Below are 21,665 nucleotides of genomic sequence, written 5' to 3' on the forward strand. Positions count from 1 at the left end.
TTCATGGAACTTTCATTATTACTGCAAAGCTTAAAAGCAATAATTAAGAGTAACATTGTCGTTTTCTTCACAGTGGAAAACATGTTTTGTCAAGTGAAGGGGATATTTCTCTAAGAAGCATTCCGAAGCAGCCACACAGAGCTACAGGAAACGAACACTGCAAAAATCAGGTTGAGTCCACTTAAAGTTTATTGCGTATGAAACGTATTCTGAGCTAATAGAATGGTTCCTGCGAATTACCGTCTCCTGCTATGGGAGGGCATTTATCTGGTGGGAGAAAGAAACTTGGAGTTTTCCTGTCAACTGTGAATATTCTTGATTTGGCTGAGGGGAGTCCATCTCCCAATCCTCATATCTTCCCGTGAAAGGAAATCTAATTCATTAACTTTTCCTAACGCTTTAAAAGTTTCTTTTCATCCGGGACCACTTTGACCTTCTTTATCTATACCACTCGAGAGATCAGAAATACAAATCACAATAAGTGGTAGCCATTCGTTTGTGGCTCAGAAGCCAACGCTAAAGGTAAATTATCTCTGTACCGAAAGACCCATATTCTAAATGAACTGCTAGGCTTGTGATACCGTGATGACGAGTATTCTCAGACCAGCTTAATGTTATTTTTAAATGTTTTGATTTTTAAAATGTGAGACAAAGTAGTTTCTAAAATGTGTTCATAACAAAATGTGTTTTTAAATGTCCTTAGAGAATTTACTTGTCTCTCTTCTCTCATTTATGTGTTTAAGCCAAATATTAAAAGCAAAACTAACAAATGAACAATCCTTAGCAGAAAAAATGGGAGAAATAAGTCCTTTAGGCCTGGACAAAAATGAATTAAATTTACATATATGCCTTTTTACTGAATAATCTCTTAATACTTAGAACCTGAGTATAAAATGCATTTTAAATAATTCAGTGGGTAATATCAGATGCATTTACCAAGAAATTTTAATCACTATCTAGAACTATTTTTATTTAATACTGCAAATAAAATCATCATTTAAAAGGTTTACAGTTCATTTGTTACAAAATCATCGCGTTATAAGCCAAGTAATGTTATGCAGAGTATTGATAGAAACAGAATGGGATTCTTGTGAGTCATATTTAGAATATATTGGAATTTTGCAGAGACAGTAAACAAATAATGTAAAGATTTTTAAAGATTAAGACAAATGAAGACGATATTTCAAGGTTACTTATGCTTTGGGGTGTTGCTATTGAATTTTTTAGATGTCAAATTTACATTTTTTTTTAGTTTCACAAAGCTATGTTATAGGTACCAAAGGGGAGGGCAATATAAAGTGAGATTTCTTTGAACTTTTAAAAGGTAAATGTTAATATAAATGATGTGTTACTTTCCTTAGCCAACTGACTTCATTAATGTGAGAGAAAGTAATAAATCTCAACACTAAGTTCTTAAAATAACGAAAGTTAGCATTATCTAGAAAATCTATTTTGAAGAACAACATTAGTGAGAAAAACTATAAAAATCCATCCATTGTTTTAGAACTGAATCCCTAAGAGATGTCATGGTAAAATGTTCTTAAAACTTACCTAATTTTCTATTAGCTGTGCCTGTCCCTTTGGTCTCATATAGCATTTAGGTTTTATATGCTCTAATGGAATACACTTTACTGAAATTATAAAACATGTAATATTGCCCTTAAACAGATATATGATGTAAACATTTCAAAGTACAGTAATCCTTAAAATGCCTCCCTCAAAAAAATGATTTAAAAGATGTAAAAATAAATTTCGACACATTAACATCACTGTAAGTTTTGCATCGACTAAAACATGTATTCATTGCACACTTTTATTTCCCACAATTTGTTGAAATAGAAGACACCCCTGCGTTGACTTTTGTTATTCACTCTTGTAGAAAAGACTTCCCCTTTTCAAGAATAACTACCATCCTGAGATCACCCTCCCTTCCCTCCGTAACTGCCACCATTGAGAAGCATTTGTGTGGCTCTGATCTCACCAGGCAGCACCTACAGTTGGTCTGTACCTGACAAAGTCTGGATTATGTCTTCAGTTTGCACAAGGCTTCCTCTTTCCACGTGAGTGATTTTCCCTACTTCCCTGGTTTATTTCCTTAACCACCGCTTTCCAGATCTGTCCCAGGAACCACAGTGGTGAGGACAGACACCGGGTACCTAGACATTTTCCATGGTCACCTCATAAGGATCTTGCGTTATTTGGGGTGCTTTCTCGTGTCCCTCTACTGTGCTCCTTCCTTAGGGCTCTTACCTAACGGGGACCCGCCCTCTCTGTTAACTGTTGATTTTATCGCTCACCCCCCAAATCAAATGCTGAACCGCTTGAAGGTCTCCTCCCATGAAAGTTACTGTGCCTGTCTCATTTCTGTAGGCGGATATAGTAACTTTAATTTAAATATGGGATTTCTTGCCCTAGCCGGTTTGGCTTAGTGGATGAAGCATCGACCTGCGGACTGAAGGGTCTCAGGTTCGATTCCGGTCAAGGGCATGTACCTTGCTTTCGGGCACGTCCCCAGTGTGGGGTGTGCAGGAGGCAGCTGATGGATGTTTCTCTCTCATTGATGTTTCCAACTCTCTGTCCCTCTCCCTTCCTCTCTGTGGAAAATCAATGAAATATATTTTGAAAAAATAAAAAAATGGGATTTCTTGTTGGGAATTGGTGCCCTAAAGCAATCTCTCTGCGTTGGGAACCGGGGTATTCTTCTTTTCCACGCCCCATCATCATGATGCCACATAAGGTGGCACGGAAGAGGTTTGATAACTTTAGGTCCACACAGTGGCTTCCTGTGTTCATGCCCATTTCCTGAGCAGGATTTTAAGGAAAAAAGAATACGCAGAGAGGAGCCCCCCAAAATGGTTGGCATTTTTTTCTCTCATTTGCATAGCAAGATTTAATTTCCATCCCTTAAATATGACGAATTGCCGAGATTTTCTCCAGTTAATGCTTTTAACAGCTCCCAATAAACTCCATTAATCAGGCGAGCTCCAGGCCCAATGTGCAGCCGGGAAGCAGCTAATTTGCTTGATGAGACCCCGACTTTGGTGAATAAACAGGTGGATAATCTGAGGGCTTTATGGCCTTAATTACAGTCTAATCAGTTCGGCGGTTGGCAGGCAGGAGAGGAAGAAGAAAGGGGGTGGTGATGGGGGGCAGGGGGGGCAGGTCAAAGCTACATCTCCTACAAGTGGAGACCTGCACCCTTAAGACACCTCGCTTACTTCTCCAATGGAGTTCCTCTTTTCCTTTCCATTTTTTCTTTTTCTGTCTCCTCCCCTCTCCTCTGTCCCTCCTGCTTCTACCCCCGCTGACCTGGCTGCCCCCTGGGCCACCGGCTTCCCGCCTCTGGCCCTGCACCCCCTCTTCTCCCTCTGCAGCTACTCCCTCCGCCCGCTACTCCCTCTTTCCTCCCTTCCTTTCCCGCCCCCCCCCCCCTTGCGCCCCCCAGGGCCTGCCCCCACCCCCTCCCCGCCAAACAGCCTGGCCGTCACCCGCAGGCCGCCTGACAGATCCCGTCAAGGGCATCCCCGCTTTGAAGGACGGACGCAGCCTCGGCATATGGTCCAGGCCCCAGATGTGTCTCCCTTCCCTCCATCCCGCCTCCCCTTCCCGGTCCGTTCGCGCCGCCTGCCCTGCCGGCTCCGCGCGCCCCAAGTTCATTGCTGGTGGAGAGGGTGCTTTCTGCCCGCCAGGCTTTTGTTTGCCGGCTCCCCTTTCAGCCGATCGGTGATCTGGCGGAGGACCGTGAGGTTCCTTTGAGCCTCAGGGTTTATGGGGAACTTTGCGCGCAAAGGGAGTCCCCCCGAGTGAGGCGCAAAGGGGCGCACCCCGCGGGCTGCCCGGGAGAGGACGTGCGGGGCGGTCAGGCGCTGCCCAGCTCTGTCTAAGGGCCCTCACCCTCTAAGGGGAGAGCTGGGGGCCTTCCGGCCCCCCCCCCCCCCCCCCGCACCGCTGAGAGCTGGGAGCCCCTCTTGAAAGGAGCGGAGGCCGCCCCCTCTCCACCCCCCACGCCTGCACCTCCAGGCCCCGCAGACAGACTCCGACTCCGGCTGCTCAGCTGGGGCGGGGGTGATGGCGGAGCGCCCCCACTTTGGGGGTGGAAACTGCCGCGCCTTGGACGGCAGGGGAGGGGGCGGCCAACTCCAGGGGCCAATCCATCCCCCCACGCCACCAGCCGGGAAAGGGAGCGACAGGCCCCGCAGGAGAAGGGGGCGACCCGCAGCCAGGCCGGGAGCAAGTGCCCCCAAAGCTCCCGACTCTCAGCCGAGCGCATGGCCCGCGGATCCGCCCGCCTGGCTCCCCATTTCGGGGCGCCAGACCTCCCACCTGGGGTGGCCGGTGGCCCGCTGCCAAGGACAGGGGCTTAGGGTCTAGAGAGGCGCGCCCAGCTGGCCACCAGGGTTTGGGGCGAAGGCTCTGCGGTTCTTGCGCCAAACTGGCCCGCACTTGACTTTATTCCACACCCTCAGCCTCGGCCCCCCCCCCCTCTTCCAGGCACCCGGAGAAAGCAAACCCGACCCCCTTTCCTTCATCAGCCGCCTCCGTCTATTTATATTCGCGCAACTTCGCTGGCGACGGGTCAGCAAAGGCGTGGAGCCTGGGCCAGTCCCCGCGGTGGGGACGATGGCGCGAAGGGACCTGTGTTTGCACACGCGCCACCCTGGGAACCCGGCTGTCCTCCGACTCGCGGCGCTCCGCACCGCAGCCCCTCCATGTCTTCCTCCCGATCCCACTGGCCTGCACTCAGGGAAGGTGAAGGTCACAATCCCGACGAGGAAAGATAACGGGGCCACAGTCCACTCACTCGCCAGCACATTTTTTTTTAAAAAAAAGTCCAAGCGTGTGTGTGTGTGTGTGTGTGTGTGTGTGTGTGGCGATGTGTTGTATGTGCCCCGGGGAATGGGTTCAGACCAAGTGGAAATGCTAACCTGAGAAATGGAGTTTACATATCCAGATTGGTTGTGTTTTTATTGTTAATGGTCTCCCTCCTGCCCCTTTGGGGAAGGGGCTTGAGTTTTCCATCAGTGTGGTGGGTGTTTTTCTCTTTGTGAGACAGTCTTGACAGGTAATCTTATTTATTTTAACAAAAGCATTCATGTAAGTTAGTTAAGAACCCCCAACTCGAATTATGTGAACACTGTATATAGTACAATATAGTATCAATATGTTTTTCTTCTGTAATAGAAAAAACACGTTTCTACTAAGAAGGCTCAACCCCAAACCCGAATGCTGTAAAATAGGCACTTTAAAAGACATTTTCACCATGACATGCTTTCAGGAACTGGCTGAATTAGCAGAAAATGATTTAAACTGTATACACTGTAATTTCAATTTCTTAAAAAGCAGATGATGCCACTTAAACCATTTAAATAACTTGATTATGATATTAAACCAGAGGTTTCCAAAATATGGAGGGAGAACTTCAATCTGGAAAAAAAAAATGGATCCCTTGCCATCCTAAACTACGTCGGATTAGATCGCCGTTTCGGACAATCGGTGAGCTTTGACCTTTTGTTCTTTTTCTTACATGTGATCCTAAAGGAACAGATATCTGTTTCATGACTGGGTGAGTGAGACGTCTCCAAAGGAATGGCCGTGGTCAGCATCCCGGACTCATCAAAGCTAAATTACCGCTCGATAATATTGCATTTTGTGCTGCACGGATGCTCTCGCACACCTGAGCGGACCGGGGCGCTCCGCTGCCTAATTTCTCCTTTGTGGTACGTCTCGATAATCAAAATACATTATTATTTCTCTTTCAAAATACAATGGGGATCCCTGCTTCCCTGCCCCCAAGTGCTGAAAATTCTCAAACAAATACAAATGCGCCAGGCGCCAGGCGAGGCAGGCCCCGTGTTCAGCACTCAATCATGGCCTGTCACAGGTGCAACCGCTATGCATTATCCTGCCGTGATGGATAGAGTGGGTCTGGGCTGCCCGGGGAGCTGGGGCTCAGGTGGGGGTCCTGTCATCTGGGCTCCCTTCCCCACTACCTGTGGGGAGAAGGGAATGCTTTGCAGGGATTGGCTGTGGCATGAGTTTTAAATTTTAGTTCCTCGTATATAGAATAGGAAGGTCATTTTTTCTAGAAGTTCAGTGTAGCGCTGAGCTTGATCTCAGCATCAACTTTAGACTTCATTTCGTGCTGACCACCTCATTTCCCGTAATTACATTAAGTGTAAAAGGTATTTTCCTTAAATCTTAGTTTTGTTGTGTTTTCTTTTTTGGTTAATCCTCACGCAGGGATTTTTTTTTCCCCCATTGATTTTTAGGGAGAGTGGAAGAGAGAGAGAAAGACAAAGAGAAACAGCGATATGCAATCAAGGTACGCACCCTTGACCTGAATCAAACCTGGGACCCTTTGGTCCACAAACCGAGGCTCTATCCACTGAGTAAACCAGCTAGGACTTAAATCTTAGTTTTTAAACAGAAAAAGAACTTAGACATATTTGGTTTAATGTATATATACTTAACGCCTGTATACGTATACTTAAGCTTAAGTAAACAATTACCTAATGTTGAACTTGATGTCTCTACATGAGGTAAAAACTGTACTTGCATCATGGTGAATCACTTTACTACACACTGAATGATTCACTGTTTCATTATATGCCACTCAATAATCCACTAACATAGGAAATACTATGTCAGATAAAGCAGGGATTTTTATCTTAGATTGCGGCCCTATTTCATATTAGCTGGGCACCAGATTTTGGAGTCTGCTTGCGCTATGATCAGTCAAGATCTTAACTAATTACTGTCAGATCAAAGTTGACAACAGTCTCACCAGTGTTCTGTAAAACCCTCTAGGTCCTTCATTTCTTTTTGAAATGGCTCAAGGCAAAATGATTTGCATGAGGAGGTCTCAGATTTTAAAATGTGGAACTTCTTTCACTGGGATTATTAAGTGGCTTCCAGTGATGCCCACAGATGTTCACACGCCCACTGAAATGCTCTACCATTTTTCCTCATGCTTTTTAGGTTCAGCCTGAGAGATGGAATAAAATGATAGAGCTGGAGTGGGCAACACAACAACCTTTATTTTATTTTTTTAAAAATATATCTTATTGATTTTTTACAGAGAGGAAGGGAGAGAGATAGAGAGAGAGAAACATCGATCAGCTGCCTCCTGCACATCTCCTACTGGGGATGTGCCCACAACCCAGGTACATGCCCTTGACCGGAATCGAACCTGGGACCTTTCAGTCCGCAGGCCGACACTCTATCCACTGAGCCAAACTGGTTCCGGCCACAACCACCTTTAAAATGTTCCCTTTTTTGGACACCAAAATATTCTTTTAGAGCAGTACATCTGAATTTTATAATTATAGCAAATATTAAATGTGTCCAAAAATTTTTGCCAATTAGATTATATTCTCAAACACAAATTTATGCTTTTTGTGTAGTTGTCTTACACTGGCAAATTATATGTAGAAGGGATTAAGCATTTTAGCTGATAAACATCTTTCTAGAAAGCAGGCCTGTACCTCTGAAGCATTTTTGTTTTTATATTCCACCTATTATAGCAACAATCTGGCGTAATCCAGGAGTTTAAACAACCGATGGGCCAACTGATCCACAATTTGGGGTAAATATTTATATAAGAACATTTTTGAAGATATCCTGATAAATCAAGTTCATTTATATTGCCATTTTCTCTGTTTAAAAAAGAATTAAAAAGGAGCTTAAAATGGTACATGTTTTCTGGTAAGCTTCTAATGACTAGAGAATTAGTGATATTTGAGCGATCGTGATGTGTAAAACGTGCCGTTTGCTGTGTTTGTGGATAGATGATGTGTGAGTGTAGTACAGACAGTGCCAACCACTGTCTTTAAGAAGAAGTGCATTCGTTTCATTAAAACAAGACTCCTCTCCGCCCCTACACACACAGAACTTTAAATATGATTTGGATGACCTTTACAAATTGTAGCTATCAGAACAGTCCAGTTTAAGAAGCAACTTTATATGCACATGACTTTATTGTAATTAGCATCAGGCTATACTAGATTGATAGCTAATTCTGCCCATTTCTTTTATATTAACCATCATGCAAGACCAGTAGTTATATAGTGTTCACGATACAGAATGTTCCTTGAGCATGCCGTCCATTATTATAAGATGAAAAGGTCCTCTTCCTTATATTATAATATCACTGTAATAAGGTTCTCATTCAATAAGAAATACCTTTTATGTACACATAGAGAAACGCCTGCTGTTTTCTAGAAGAGCATTGAGTTTCTGCTCTGCTACGACTTACCAATGAAGTGGATACGGACAGAAAGACAATCAGGCTAAACAACACAGACACCTTATGAGGGGGTGAAAGAAACTTCGGCATGGGGTGCGAGTCTGTCTGTCCTTTTACACTGGGTTTTTCACATCTTGCTTAAAGAGGATAAACAGACCCAAAAGTCGAGAGAGAAGCCAAAAAGATAGCACACAGGAGGGAAGTGAACCTCCTTTTGCCTTTATAAATCAGTGGCACACTCAGAAACTGGCCCACAGCTGCCACGGTGGCCGGCCACTGGGTGTGTCAGCAAAGAGCAGAAGCTGTCAGAGGGAAATGTGTTCATCGTCTTCATCGCTGCTGGTTGTGAGATGACCTCAGAGGCAGGAAAGTGATAGAGAGTACTGTTCAGTGACTAAAGCATCTATGCGTTTCCATTTTTCCCCTCAAAACCACACACACACACACACACACACACACACACACACACACACACACACGGGCATTCTTTAAGGAATGCCGTAATACCACATTGGTGGGAGTAAAAAAGGAAAAATTTATATATGTAAAACAGGAAAAGCTGGAGTCTCAAAATGCATTTGGTCTGCTAGAAAACTTCATACTATCTGTCGTTTGCTTCCATTTTTGTTTTGGGGGGCTGCAGCACCTCACTGTCAACTTTGGGTTGAGAGCGAGGCTAATGCCTTAAAGATACAGGTAGAAGGGACAAGAAGCCAGAGGGAACCAACCACTGCCGAGCTCTCCACCGGAAAGCCACGAGTCCCACTTTCCTACATCATTTGTTTTCCCCAAATCCCCGTGCAGCTGTTTTTTTCTTTTTGTTGAAGTCCTTTAGCTTTTGATTTCTTTGTGGCTTATAGGCTGGCTGTCTTGATTTTTTTCCATAAGGTATTATGCACATAGCTTGTTTGTGCAAATTTTTTTGAAGACTGGCATAGTGATTTATTAGTAATAGGATTAATAATATACACAGGACTCTTTCTCAAGTGAAAGCAATATAATTAGGATATAGAGCAGTGATGGCGAACCTATGACACGCGTGTCAGAGGTGACACGTGAACTTATTTTTCTGGTTGATTTTTCTTTGTTCAATGGCATTTAAATATATAAAATAAATACCAAAAATATAAGTCTTTGTTTTACGATGGTTGCAAAGATCAAAAAATTTCTCTATGTGACACGGCACCAGAGTTAAGTTAGGGTTTTTTAAAATGCTGGCACGCCGAGCTCAAAAGGTTCACCGTCACTGATATAGAGACTGTGGAAAAGACAGGATCCCAGTGCCTGTCTGAGAAAGAGGCAAGTAACATGTAACCAAATCAGGATACAGACCATCTACCCTTTCAATTCAATGCATCATCTCAGAATATTAGACTTCCTTGCTTCCTTGCTAGCTTAAGAGTAACTTAGAAAGTTTTCCGTTTCATGGAAGAGAGGATGGGTGCTTATTCAAAAAATAGGAAAGCCAAAATGAAGTGTCTGTTTGTCCTAAGTGAAAATGGAGTTCCAAGCAAATGGAACTGCTCTTAGTTGCAAGTAACAGAATCCTGGAGAAACTGGCTGAAACCCAGAGCATACTCAGGTTAAAACGGAGTGGTCTTTGGGCTGGCATCTGTTAAGGCCTGAGTAGCTCAGTGATTCATCAAATGTCTTTTTCCTTCTCTTTTCCTATTTTCAAAAGTGCCAGCTTCATTCCAGGCCTAGCTTTCTCCTAGTCCCGCAGAAGCTCTTAGACCCGCGTGCTTGCTCGTGCATAGGAAAAGAGAACATCTGTGCCCCAGCATTTTTGCAAAATATGAATGAATTTTGTATGTCTGTCCCTAATCCAAATTTGCCATCAGTGTGTTAATGAGTTAGTTCAGGTTTCGAGTGGCAGTATTAGAGCTGAGGATGCAGTCAGCATCCTTGGAACCACAAATCTTAAGAAGGAACTGACTTCTGAAATAAGGGCCGAATAAAGGCTGGTGTAATCAAGGAGGACTTCTTGTGAGAGGTGGCACCAGGCTGGCTGCAGAAGGGCTGGTTCAGAGGAAAAGAATAAGCACGGATAGTGGGAATCAAAGTAGTCCTGACGAAACTAAGGCATTCAGTTGGAGTTTACTGTCGGTGTTTGGGGTCACCTTGTACGGGAGACACCAGCTTAGATTTCACGGGACAAGCAACAGGGAATTATTCAAGATTGGTTGAGTGTGTAAGTATCCCCTTATTCTACTCCGTCCTTTCTCAAACCAAATTACACAGGTCCCTATTTTTTTGGAGCAAACAATTATGTGTGAGGTGCCGGACATACCAAGATGAAAACGCAGAACCAAGTTGAGAGTTTCCAGCTCAGTAACCTCCATCCAGGTACCACCATGCCCAATCCCTGTGCAACTTCTACCACACTAAGGCATTGATTAAAAAGAGAAAAATGGCCCTAACCAGTTTGGCTCAATGGATAGAGCGTCAGCCTGCGGACTCAAGGGTCCCAGGTTTGATTCCGGTCAAGGGCATGTACCTTGGTTGTGGCCACACCCCCAGTAGGGGGTGTGCAGGAGGCAGCTGATCGATGTTTCTCTCTCATCGATGTTTTTAACTCTCTATCCCTCTCCTTTCCTCTCTGTAAAAAAAATCAATAAAATATATTTTAAAAAAGAAAAATGACATAAAATAGGATTTCGTGTTTTTCTAGAAAATAATCATATTCCCTGAATCTTTAGATCTTCTGATGTAAACAGGCCTTGCTTGGTCTCTGGCCACATTCAAATAAACCCTAAAGGGCTGTGTGTGCGAGGAAGAGGTTGAGAAGCCTAAGGTAGGAGAGGACTCAAGTATTTTTTTGGGAAACAAAAAAATCAAAACCCCAAACTTGCAGCCATGCCCTACAGAGGAAGGTGCAAGGCTCCGGGCAGCCCTCCTGTCTCCCAGGGGTGGACAGCCTGGCCGCCCACTTCTGGGGGAAGGTGACAGGCGGGGCCAGGCCGTTGACAGCAGGTGAGTGATTGCGCCTTCAGCTTCCTGCCGCGATCCATCACGCGGCCGCAGCCGCTGAGGAATCACAGCTCCAGCAAGGTGCTGAGCCCAGCAACATATCATTAAACAAGGTTACCGCCAGCAGATCTGTTCCCATGATCAATCTGGTCAATAACCGTTCCACCTCACTGTCCACACCCCCACCCCCCAAACATAAACAAGCATTAGGGAAGCACTTGCAGAACAATGTGAGGCCTGGCGAAGTCTTCATTTCTCCCGTGGCATTCCGCAAGCTTCTTTCAAAACCCGTGTAAATCATGAAAAATAACCTTTTCTGCAGGATACATCCTCCGGCAGGTGCTCTACCCGAATCCCATATTTTATTACCTGATACTGACTGATTTTTTTTTTCTCTCCAATTGATTACCGAATAGCATCGGGACAATTTCTTTCTTTATGTCCCCTCGAGTCTGCATAACTCACGAGTTTTTTTCCCACGTAAGAAGTCCCAGGTGAGAGGGAAGTACGGCAGCTATCCCTGTTACGGCTCAACTTGAGTTCTTGTGTTTTGCATTTAACTCTTCACACTTGGTGGCATTGGATTCTTGCCTGACAGGTAATATCTTGGCTTCTTTACTGTGTCGTGGAGACTGGTTAATAGTATAATCATTAGGATTTAGAAAAGCGAACAGGAATAGCATGAGAACAGTCTCTTGGACTCTCTGTTGGTGAGTTTGAAACAAAAGGTCTTAGTATGTATGGGAATAAAAAACAACCAATGAAAAAATCTACAAGTGAGAGGGGTTATTCCAGAAAAAAAACACACAACAACACACAAGACTTTCCAAATATAACCCCTTTCTGGCTGGGTCCCCTTGAATATTTTAGGAATGTATGGTTGTAAGTATATATCCATTGAATTAAAATATGTTTATATGATTAAAATAGACACACTGGTTCTTGGCCTATTTTATTGATATATTGATCAATATATTGGGAATAATAAAGTAGTCCTGATGAAACTAAGGCATTCATGTTGGAGAGTACAGTCGGTGTTTGGGGTCACCTTGTACGGGAGACACCAGCTTAGATTTCACGGGACAAGCAACAGGGAATTATTCAAGATTGGTTGAGTGTATAAATATCCCCTTATACACTCTGCACATTTTTTTGATCAATAATTATTGATTAATATATTATTGATTTCAGAGAGGAAGAGCGAGAGATAGAAACATCAATGATGAGAGAGAATCATTGATTGGCTGCCTCCTGCATGCCCCACACTGGGGATCAAGCCCGCACCCCAGGCATGTGTCCTGACTTGGAATCCAACTGTGACTTCCTGGTTCACAGGTCGACACTCAACCACTGAGCCACCTGGCTGGGCGGTTCTTGGCCTTCTTAAAAACAATGATAGTTTACCTAACAGAACTGATTAACTGATTGTGGAGAAAAATCACAAATCTGAACTCAAAATCCATTCCAACTTCTAAAACTTGCATGACTACAAAAATAAAGTTCTTTTCCCTACCTTTAGGCAAGGCCCCCTTACACTGTTCCAGGGAGAGGGAACAGATTTCTTTTTTAAATCCTTCCAAAAGAGGGTTTCTTAAAAGCCCCTGGTAAGTAATTGCATGAAATAATAATCCAGATAGAAATTCAGTTACCTAAACTAGTCTTTTTTATTAAAATCATTTCCTTCCATCCATCCATCTTCCTAGTGGAGATGAATTCCAAGTAAGTGTATTTCTGTGTAAAACACCATTTAAATTAAATGATTAAGTTTATCTTAAGCATTTGTGGATGGAAGTTAATTCCCTTAGATCAGTGGTACTCAACCTGTGGGTCGCGACCCCTTTGGCGGTCGCACAACCCTTTCACAGGGGTTGCCTAAGACCATCCTGCATATCAGATATTTACATTACGATTCATAACAGTAGCAACATTACAGTTATGAAGTAGCAACGAAAATAATTTTATGGTTGGGTCACAACATGAGGAATTGTATTTAAAGGGCCAGAAGGTTGAAAACCACTGCCTTAGATGCTCATGGTACAAAACATACCAATGGCTTGATAAGTCCGAGACTCCTTGCCAAGTAAAACTGTAAACATTTAGAGAAAGTAGAACTCACTGTTGAGACTTCAGAAACATATTGTTTCTCCTTAATAATGGGTGATATAGTTCCTCCTTAATAATGGGTGATATAGTTTCCTAAACATGAATGGAATGCACTCAACATTATTGTTTAAAAGGGTTTATTCTCTGTTTGTGGCTATTTGTGGAGTAATCCTTGCCAGTGAAGCGATTTTTTAGAAAAACAGCTCACCTATATTGACCATTAAGAAGCTGATTGCCTATAGGTGTAGATTAAAAGTGTACATTATTCTTTTAGAAAACGTGTTAGTCTATTCTCTTCTAACGTGCGTTCCAAATTCCCTTCGAGAATATCATTTCATACATCAGGGCTGATGACATGATAAAAGTGTTATAGATTGGGAGCTCTTAATTCACATATAAGAGAAAAACAGCAGAGATTTCCAGTAGGTCCCGGTTCTATCCTCCGCTTAACAAATATTTATCGAATGCCCACTGTGCATGAGGCACTCTGTCTCCGTTTTTCCTTATCTTAAGTCCGTGGTCACAGATTACATTGCTCTGTTCAGAAGATACTAAATCTGAGTCATGTAGTCGAGACTTAATTTGGTTAAAACCTAGATGACTTATAGGCGAGATGCAATATTCATGGCAGCTTGGTAATGGGCTTAGGTGGCTCCTATGGTACAATAATGCAGAAAAATGGAAGGAAGCGATTGCTTCCATAATACACTATAATTTCACTTAGGCTCTGCGTAGATATAGTCATCAATAACTCCGTAAAAACAATTTCACATCTAAGCATCTAACGACAAAAACGCCTCAACTCTCTGCAGGAAGGTGATGGAAAAACAAAGCATTCCTTCTATCATCCGTTACTCTTCTGCCATTGATTGAACTAATGACTGAAACTCACATTTAGAAGGACATAAATGAAAAGCCATACAGATAAATGAAAATAGATTCGTTATAGCTGGCTGCAAAGAATGCTTTTGTAGCATTTTTAAATATAAGATTATTTTCAAGCATTAGGAAATATCCAAATAGTGTTAAAGAACAGCGTGCCATTTTTAATTCATAAACATTTTCTTTTATCACCCTGGACTAGATATATGTTCCTATTTAAGGATCTTGTGAAACCTCCCCATTTCTGTGTGTATATGTGCGTCTTTTTATGTTTCCCGGGGTGCCCATTGCAAAACCCCAGGTGTGCTTCTCACAAATTAGATAATTTTCAAAAGCCCTCCAACATAAGAAACAGTCAAACTCACTTAAGTTCTATTCTCAGTGGAAATATTAGAGAGAGTCAGACAAATACGTTAGAGAGTCTATCATGACATCTACCTCTCATTCTTCACTCACACATCTTTCCTAGGAATTGCTCTCACCTCAAATCACATGCGTTCCTGGGAAGGCACTGTGAATCCTCAGAGTCACTTAATCAGTGACCATTTCGGCCTGCTTCCACATTTGTTTTTCTGGGGGTCATTCCCTTCAGACGCCGTGTATGGTCAATGCAACATCTACCTATATAAAAGCCTAATATGCAAAGTATCCCTTTGGGAGTTTGATTGCTTGCTATGATGTGCGCTGACCACCAGGGGGTGGCACACAATGAAGGAGGCCCTGGCTGGCAGCCGGCAGCCACTAGGGGACCCTACCCGTGCACGAATTTCGTGCACTGGGCCTCTAGTATCAAGCCTTGAGCTTAACAGAAATCGACCCCCTTTCCCATCTCTGGTACATTATATATTACATATTGGCATGAGATTCTGGGCCAACTTATGTATTTTAGGCCATTCCCTTCTGACTATTTTGAGTTCTAATTTCTTCTCGGTAATAACATATCACATATGTCCTTTAGGTACGACAAAACAAGCCCCCCTCCGAGACAAAGAGAAACGGGTTTAGCTAAGCAAGGATGACGCTCTGGGTGGGGATTAGGAGTTCGTGGGAAGGCAAGATTTTTGTTTTTGTTTGATTTTTAAATTCTCTTCAAGACTGAAAGCAAGCACGCGGAGACATTGCATGTGGATGACTTCAGCGCTATAGAGACAGACATTTCCTACGTGTTTTGGATGATGCTAATGAAGAGGTCAATCAGGTTATCTCTAAAGACTTTGTCTTGAGTGTCCTGTTGTGACCCTTTAACTTCCAGCCACCAGAGCTTGCATACATCCTGGTTTCTGCCTCGTTAAGTCAATGACAAGTAGTCTGCGCACAGAGGCCTGGGCGCCCCGGTAACACCAACTGGAAGATCCCCAATAGATATGATGCCAGACTTAGAGGCCTTCAGTTGGTAACACTCTGACCTAAGTTGAGATTAAGGGTCATACAGGGTACCTCTCCCTCCCCAACATCAGGCAGCTCTGTGGTGTGTTTGTTCTCGTTTCTGCATAGAGTTGTGCGCACCATGGCAAAGCAAGACTAATTGAGGGTTCCGTGTGCCCCATCAGCCATGATGCATGAAGAAGGCTAACCGTGAGCAGCAGGGAGCTGCAAGTTCAGGCCCTTGCCATTCATCTCACTGGAGTAGACAAGCTGCAGGATCACTTCCACTAAAGCCCTAAATAAATACACTTGATTTTGCCGTATTCTTGATGTTCTGCTTGCTGGCTTCATTCAACAAACACGACGGGGGCCTTCTGCAGGCTCTGAGGTAACTGGGGGTCTAACAACACAGCTCCAGAAGCTCAGAGTCGAAAGCAACTACCAGAAGAGGAATGAGACCATCCCAGGGTTACATGGTAAGAGCAATGACATGGGTATGCACAGGGAGGGTTCCCCGAGTGTAGGAGTCACCCCGGTTTGGGGAAGGAGTTAGCTAATACTTTAAAGTTGGAGACTGCCCCCCTCCCCCCCCCTCCCCATACACACACCAGAGACGCGGGCAAAAGGAATAGCATATAGAGGAGATATGGATAAAGCCAGCCCCCAGCCCCAGCAAGTGCAATAATGCTGGTGAGCCCAGATATAATGGCTTGTAGAGAGACAAGGCCTATCAATGGGCAAGACCTCTCCTTCCTCAAGAGATGGGCTGAGAAGTCTAAATAAAAGGCTGAAAGGGAGCCAAGTAACTCATCTGTGGCCTTAGGAAAGGATTTCCCCTCCTCGGAAAGAAGACTTTAATGTAAGGCACCAACATGTGTTTTAAAAATGTGTTTCTCATAATATCACAATTGTAAAAGCAACTAATTCTCACCGTCACTTCTGAAAAGCCTTGTTCTTCCTTTATTGGACTGGCTAAGACTTCCAGGGCAGTGTGAACTAGGGGGTGTGCAATTGCCGTCCTTGCTTTCTTCCTAGCGGGGAAACGCGTTCTGTCTTGTACCACTGGATAGGCCGTTACCTGGAGGTTTTTCAAAGATGCCCTTGATCAAGCTGAAGACGTTTCCTTTTAGAACTAGTGTTCTGATTATGATCCTAAAGGGCTGTTACATTTTAAATTGAATCAAATCCCTTCCTGAATTTATTGAGATAATCATACAGGTTTCTTTATCTATTAAGACGGTGAAGTACATTGATCGATTTAAAAATGTTAAACCTTGCCCAGCTGGAGTGGCTCGGTGGTTGAGCATTGGCCTATGAACCAGGAAGTCACGGTTGGATTCATCGTCAGGGCACATGCCCGGGTTGTGGCATGATCCCCAGTAGGGGGCGTGCAGGAGGTAGCTGGTCAATGATTCTCTCTCATCATTGATGTTTCTATTTCTCTCCCCCCCTCTCTTCCTCTCTGAAATCAATACAAATACATTTTAAAATAATAAATAAAAATGTTAAACCTTGTATTTCTGGCATAAAGTCCACTTAGGGTAGATTATTGTATCAGTTAGGGTTTGATCTGCTCTAAATCGTACACAATGTGGGATTTATTAGAGGAATTTAACTGTGGGGAACTGTGGGGGCAGTCCAATATTTAATGTACATCTCCTACTCCTCCCCTTGGAGCTGGGACTGGCCCAAGAGCCTGGAGAACCCGGAGTGGGAGAAACCACATGAGCTGGAAGAGTCCTGGGCTTGGCGGCGGCCCCAGGAGTGGCGCGTGTTGGCCAAGGACTCGGAGAACCTGGAGGAGGAACTCTGGAGGGAGCTGGAGGAGCCCAGGCTCAGCTGCCGCTTCCAGGGCTGCACACTCTCGTCCTGGACTCCGAAAATCGAGCAGATCCAGTAGGAGCTGAAGGAACGGAGGGCCCAGAAGGCGAGCTAGCAGGTCAGTGACAGCGTGGTGCGCAGCCATGGCGCGCAGGGAGCCCCGTCAGCCTGCCACGCGGGAAGGCAATCCGGCGCATCCTGCCTCCTCGCAGACCTCCTGCAAAGTCTCTCTCCGAGCCAATGCTAACTTCAAATCAGGGGAGGATGAGAGTTCTGAAAACTCGGTTCTATTATCACAGAAGCTCTGCATTTTTTTTAGACCTTTTCTTTGGTGCTTCAGTTTGGATAACTCCTATCGCCATGTACACGCATTCACCAATCCTCTCTGCAGAATGGCATCTGCTATTAATTCCGCACAGTCCGTTTCTCATTTAGGATATTGTGTTTTCCACCTCTAAGTTCTATTGGGTTCCTTTATTCCTCTCCTCAGTGTAGCAATGTTTTCTTTTAATCCTTTGAGCGGGTTTCAAATAGCCCCTCGGAGTCCTTGTCTGCTTGCTCCTCCATCTCTGTCATTTCTGAGTTTCTATTGATGGATTTTTCTTTCTTTTAGGGTATCATTTCCCTGCTTATTTTGTATGTCTGATAATGTGTATGAGATGCTAAATATTATGAATTATACACTATCAAGTGCTAGATTTTATCGTGTCTATTTAAAGACTGTTCTGGTTGGAAGTTAAATGAACTGAGGATTATTTTTTAGACATTTTAAGGTGAGCCTAGAGCAGGGTAAACTATTCCTATGAAGACCTAGGTAGTGAATATTTTAAGCTTTGCTGATCAGATCCAATCTCTGTTGCACACTCTATATCCTTCTTTCTTTTCTTTTCTTCCTCCTCCTCCCTCTTTTATGTTCCTTATTTTTACAGCTTTTTAAAGATGTAAAGAGATTTTTAGCTGTGGATCCATACAAAGAAAGGTCAGGGACTGGATTTGACCTTCGGACCATTCTTCCTCAGTCTCTGATTTAGAATATTGTTGACTCCAGGCCTGGTTTACCCAAGTGTGACCTCTTTGGGGAACTTTTCACCAAACAGCTCTGGAGTCGCTATCTGTCTGGCCTCACGTGTAGTTGAATTTTCAACAACAGATTTGCCGGGCGCCTGGAAGCCTTTCCCCACACAGCTCTCTCCTCTCTAACCACCTCCAGCTCCTAAAGCTCTGACCTGTATTTTCTCCACCGAGACTGCCATCCTGTGTACGGGACCCCTTTCCCCAATGCCCCACAGGCAGGAAGAAGCCCGGGGAAGAAATCAGGGCGGGCATATGGCTCAAGTCCTGGATTTCCCTTCTCTCCTGGATGAGGCCTGCACTTGCCAAAAACCACTGCTTCCTCCTTTTCCCACACACGGTTCTAGCTGTTGCAGTGGGAGGTGTAGTTGGTCCCAGGTGGTCCAACATGTCATGAACGGAAACTTCTCCCCCACAAGTATTTTAAAACATGTCCATTTATCTTGAAAACGAAATTCAGAAAAAAATAAATAAATTGTCATTATTGCTGTTTGAAAGTCTCCCAGATTTCCCCTTTGTTCTTTATTCTTTCTGCTGTTACACAAAAACAGCCTGGTACAGCCTCCTTTTTAGACTACTGACGCGGCTAGATGATAAAATCTTTTAATCCAATGACTCTATCTTATATCTGTGATCTTGACTAGATCCTTGCTCTCTCTTCTCTCAGCTACGTCTAGGCCAGGGGTCCTCAAACTACGGCCCGCGGGTCACATGCAAATACAAATATTGTATTTGTTCCCCTTTTATTTTTTTTTTTTACTTCAAAATAAGATATGTGCAGTGTGCATAGGAATTTGTTCATAGGTGTTTTTTTTTTTTTAAACTATAGTCCAGCCCTCCAACGGTCTGAGCTGGCCCCCTGTTTAAAAAGTTTGAGGACCCCTGGTCTAGGCTTTTTAATATATACTATTTTTTTTTCACGGAATGGTTTATCAAAGTACCAAACACCTGAACTTTGAAAAGAAGAAACCAAGTAAGGTTAAAAACCAACAACAAAACAGGTGAGGGACTATGAAAACAATATTTATAAATAACAATGAGAGGTAGCATGTGTTGAACCAGGCATTATTATATACCTATCTCATTGAATCCTCACATTATGCTCCTGCCATAAAATATGTTAATGTCTACTTGAAGGGTTACATTCAGTCTCCCCTAAACACCATAAGTTTGGTAGATCTCAATTCGCCACTTTTGATCTCATTAATCAAGGGACTGGAAGTCCAACCTCGGTCACCCACTGTGACTTTGCAGACTGTGTAGCTTGATGATTAACAGCTTAAGCTGAATCCCAGCTCCATCATGTCCCACACACACGGCCCTGGCCAGGTACCCTCTTGGTATCTTTCTCAAGCAAGGGATGAGTGACAGGAGGCGTGTTCTCCGTGCTTACAGGCTCATGCCTGCAAATGCATTTTCTCACCTGGAAGGGCTACTCCCACGGACAGCAATGGCAGCTCAGAGGAGATGTAGAATTATGCAACATTCTGGCAGAATGTCGCGAGAACCTTCCAGAAAAGCTGGCTTCCTGGCCTCAATGCCTTCCCCATTGAAAATAAAACAAATTGAGTAAACTCCACCTTACTCGTGCGGATTATTTATCATAAAATAACTTCCAATTCAGCCCCGATTGGCATGGTTGGGGGCAGCTGTGCCCTGAAATTAGGAGACTGTGTCAGGAATGAAGACCTGCGCTGTGGCTCCAGGAAGAGAGAGCCATTGTCACCATGCCATTGTCTACCCTTCGGAGCACCGCATCTGGGAATACAATGCTTCTGCCTACTCTAGCTTTAAAGGTGAATTTTGCAATTTTTGAAAAGGTCCTTAGAATCACATTGCAGAATTAAAGGGTGTATTATAATTATCAATATCAATAGTAATAAAAGTTTATTAAAGGTCATTAAAATGAAAGGGGATGGCTCTCGATCCCATCAATCTGAATTGACTCCCTCCTCTTGTGTTAATTAGAAAACTCAGATAATGGTTCTATGGGGGAGTACAGGGAAAATTTAATTACGAAAGTTTAATGGGCCACTCTCTACTTCCTGCCAGATTAAAAACTGATGATTTACACAATTTTAGATACTACCATGGGCTTTTCTAACAAAACATGTTGCAGACTAAGGTAAAAGTTTGCTGCTGAGAGTTCTCCACTTATTTCAAAACAATGCCAGCAGAAGCCACACCGCATGCTTCTTTTAAAAACAAGCCACCACAGACAGCCTCTTCGATAAATGGTGCTGGGAAACTTGGCCAGATATGTGAAAAAAAAAAAATGAAACTAGACCACCAACTTACACCAGGCACGAGAATGGATTAAAGACTTAAATGTAAGATGTGGAACCATAAAAATCATAGAAGAAACCATAGGCAGCAAAACCTTAGACATAGCAATATGTTTACCGATACATCTCCTAGGGCAGTGATGGCGAACCTATGACACGTGTGTCAGAGGGGACAGGCGAACTCATTTTTTTGGTTGATTTTTCTTTGTTTAATGGCATTTAAATATATAAAATAAATATCAAAAATATAAGTCTTTGTTTTACTGTGGTTGCAAATATCAAAAAATTTCTCTATTGTAGAGGGTACACATATGTAATATCTTAATCAATAAAAAATATTAAAAAAAAAAAAATTTCTCTATGTGACATGGCACCAGAGTTAAGTTAGGGTTTTTCAAAATGCTGACACGCCGAGCTCAAAAGGTTCACCATCACTGGTCTAGGGCAAAGGAAACCATCAACAAAATGAAAAGTATGGCAGAGTATATTTGGCCATGATACATCCAGTAAAGGTTAATATCCAAAATAGAGAAGGAATTCATACAACTTAAAAGGAAGACTAACAATCCAATTAAAAAGTGGACAAAGGTCCTAAGTGGGCACTTCTCCAAAGGGGACATGCACAAAGCCAAGAGGCTGATGAAAAAATGCTCTAAGTCACTGATCAGCAGAGAGATGCAAATTAAAATGACAATGAGGTATCACCTCACACCTGTCAGAATGGCCACCATCAACAAGCCAACAAACGACAAGTGCTGGCGAGGATGCGGAGAAAAGGGAACCCTCGTGCACTGCTGGTGGGAATGCAGACTGGTGCAGCCACTATGGAAAGCAGTAGGGAGTTTCCTCAAAAAATCAACTATGAAACTGCCATTTGACCCAGGGGTTCCAATTCTAGGAACATATCCTAAGAAACCCAAAAC

At 43.5% G+C, this 21,665-nt stretch overlaps 1 long non-coding RNA gene across 1 annotated transcript; it reads left to right on the forward strand.

The window, feature by feature from the left end:
- The first annotated feature begins 6,280 nt into the window (after positions 1 to 6,280).
- Positions 6,281 to 10,553, forward strand: LOC308535475. The gene is made up of 3 exons (XR_013997270.1): positions 6,281 to 6,322; positions 7,524 to 7,585; positions 10,487 to 10,553. It is a non-coding gene; the product is annotated as an uncharacterized lncRNA (long non-coding RNA).
- Positions 10,554 to 21,665: the final 11,112 nt, after the last annotated feature.

Source organism: Myotis nattereri (genome assembly GCF_964212035.1).
Source record: "Myotis nattereri genome assembly, chromosome: 20".
NCBI lineage: Eukaryota > Metazoa > Chordata > Mammalia > Chiroptera > Vespertilionidae > Myotis > Myotis nattereri.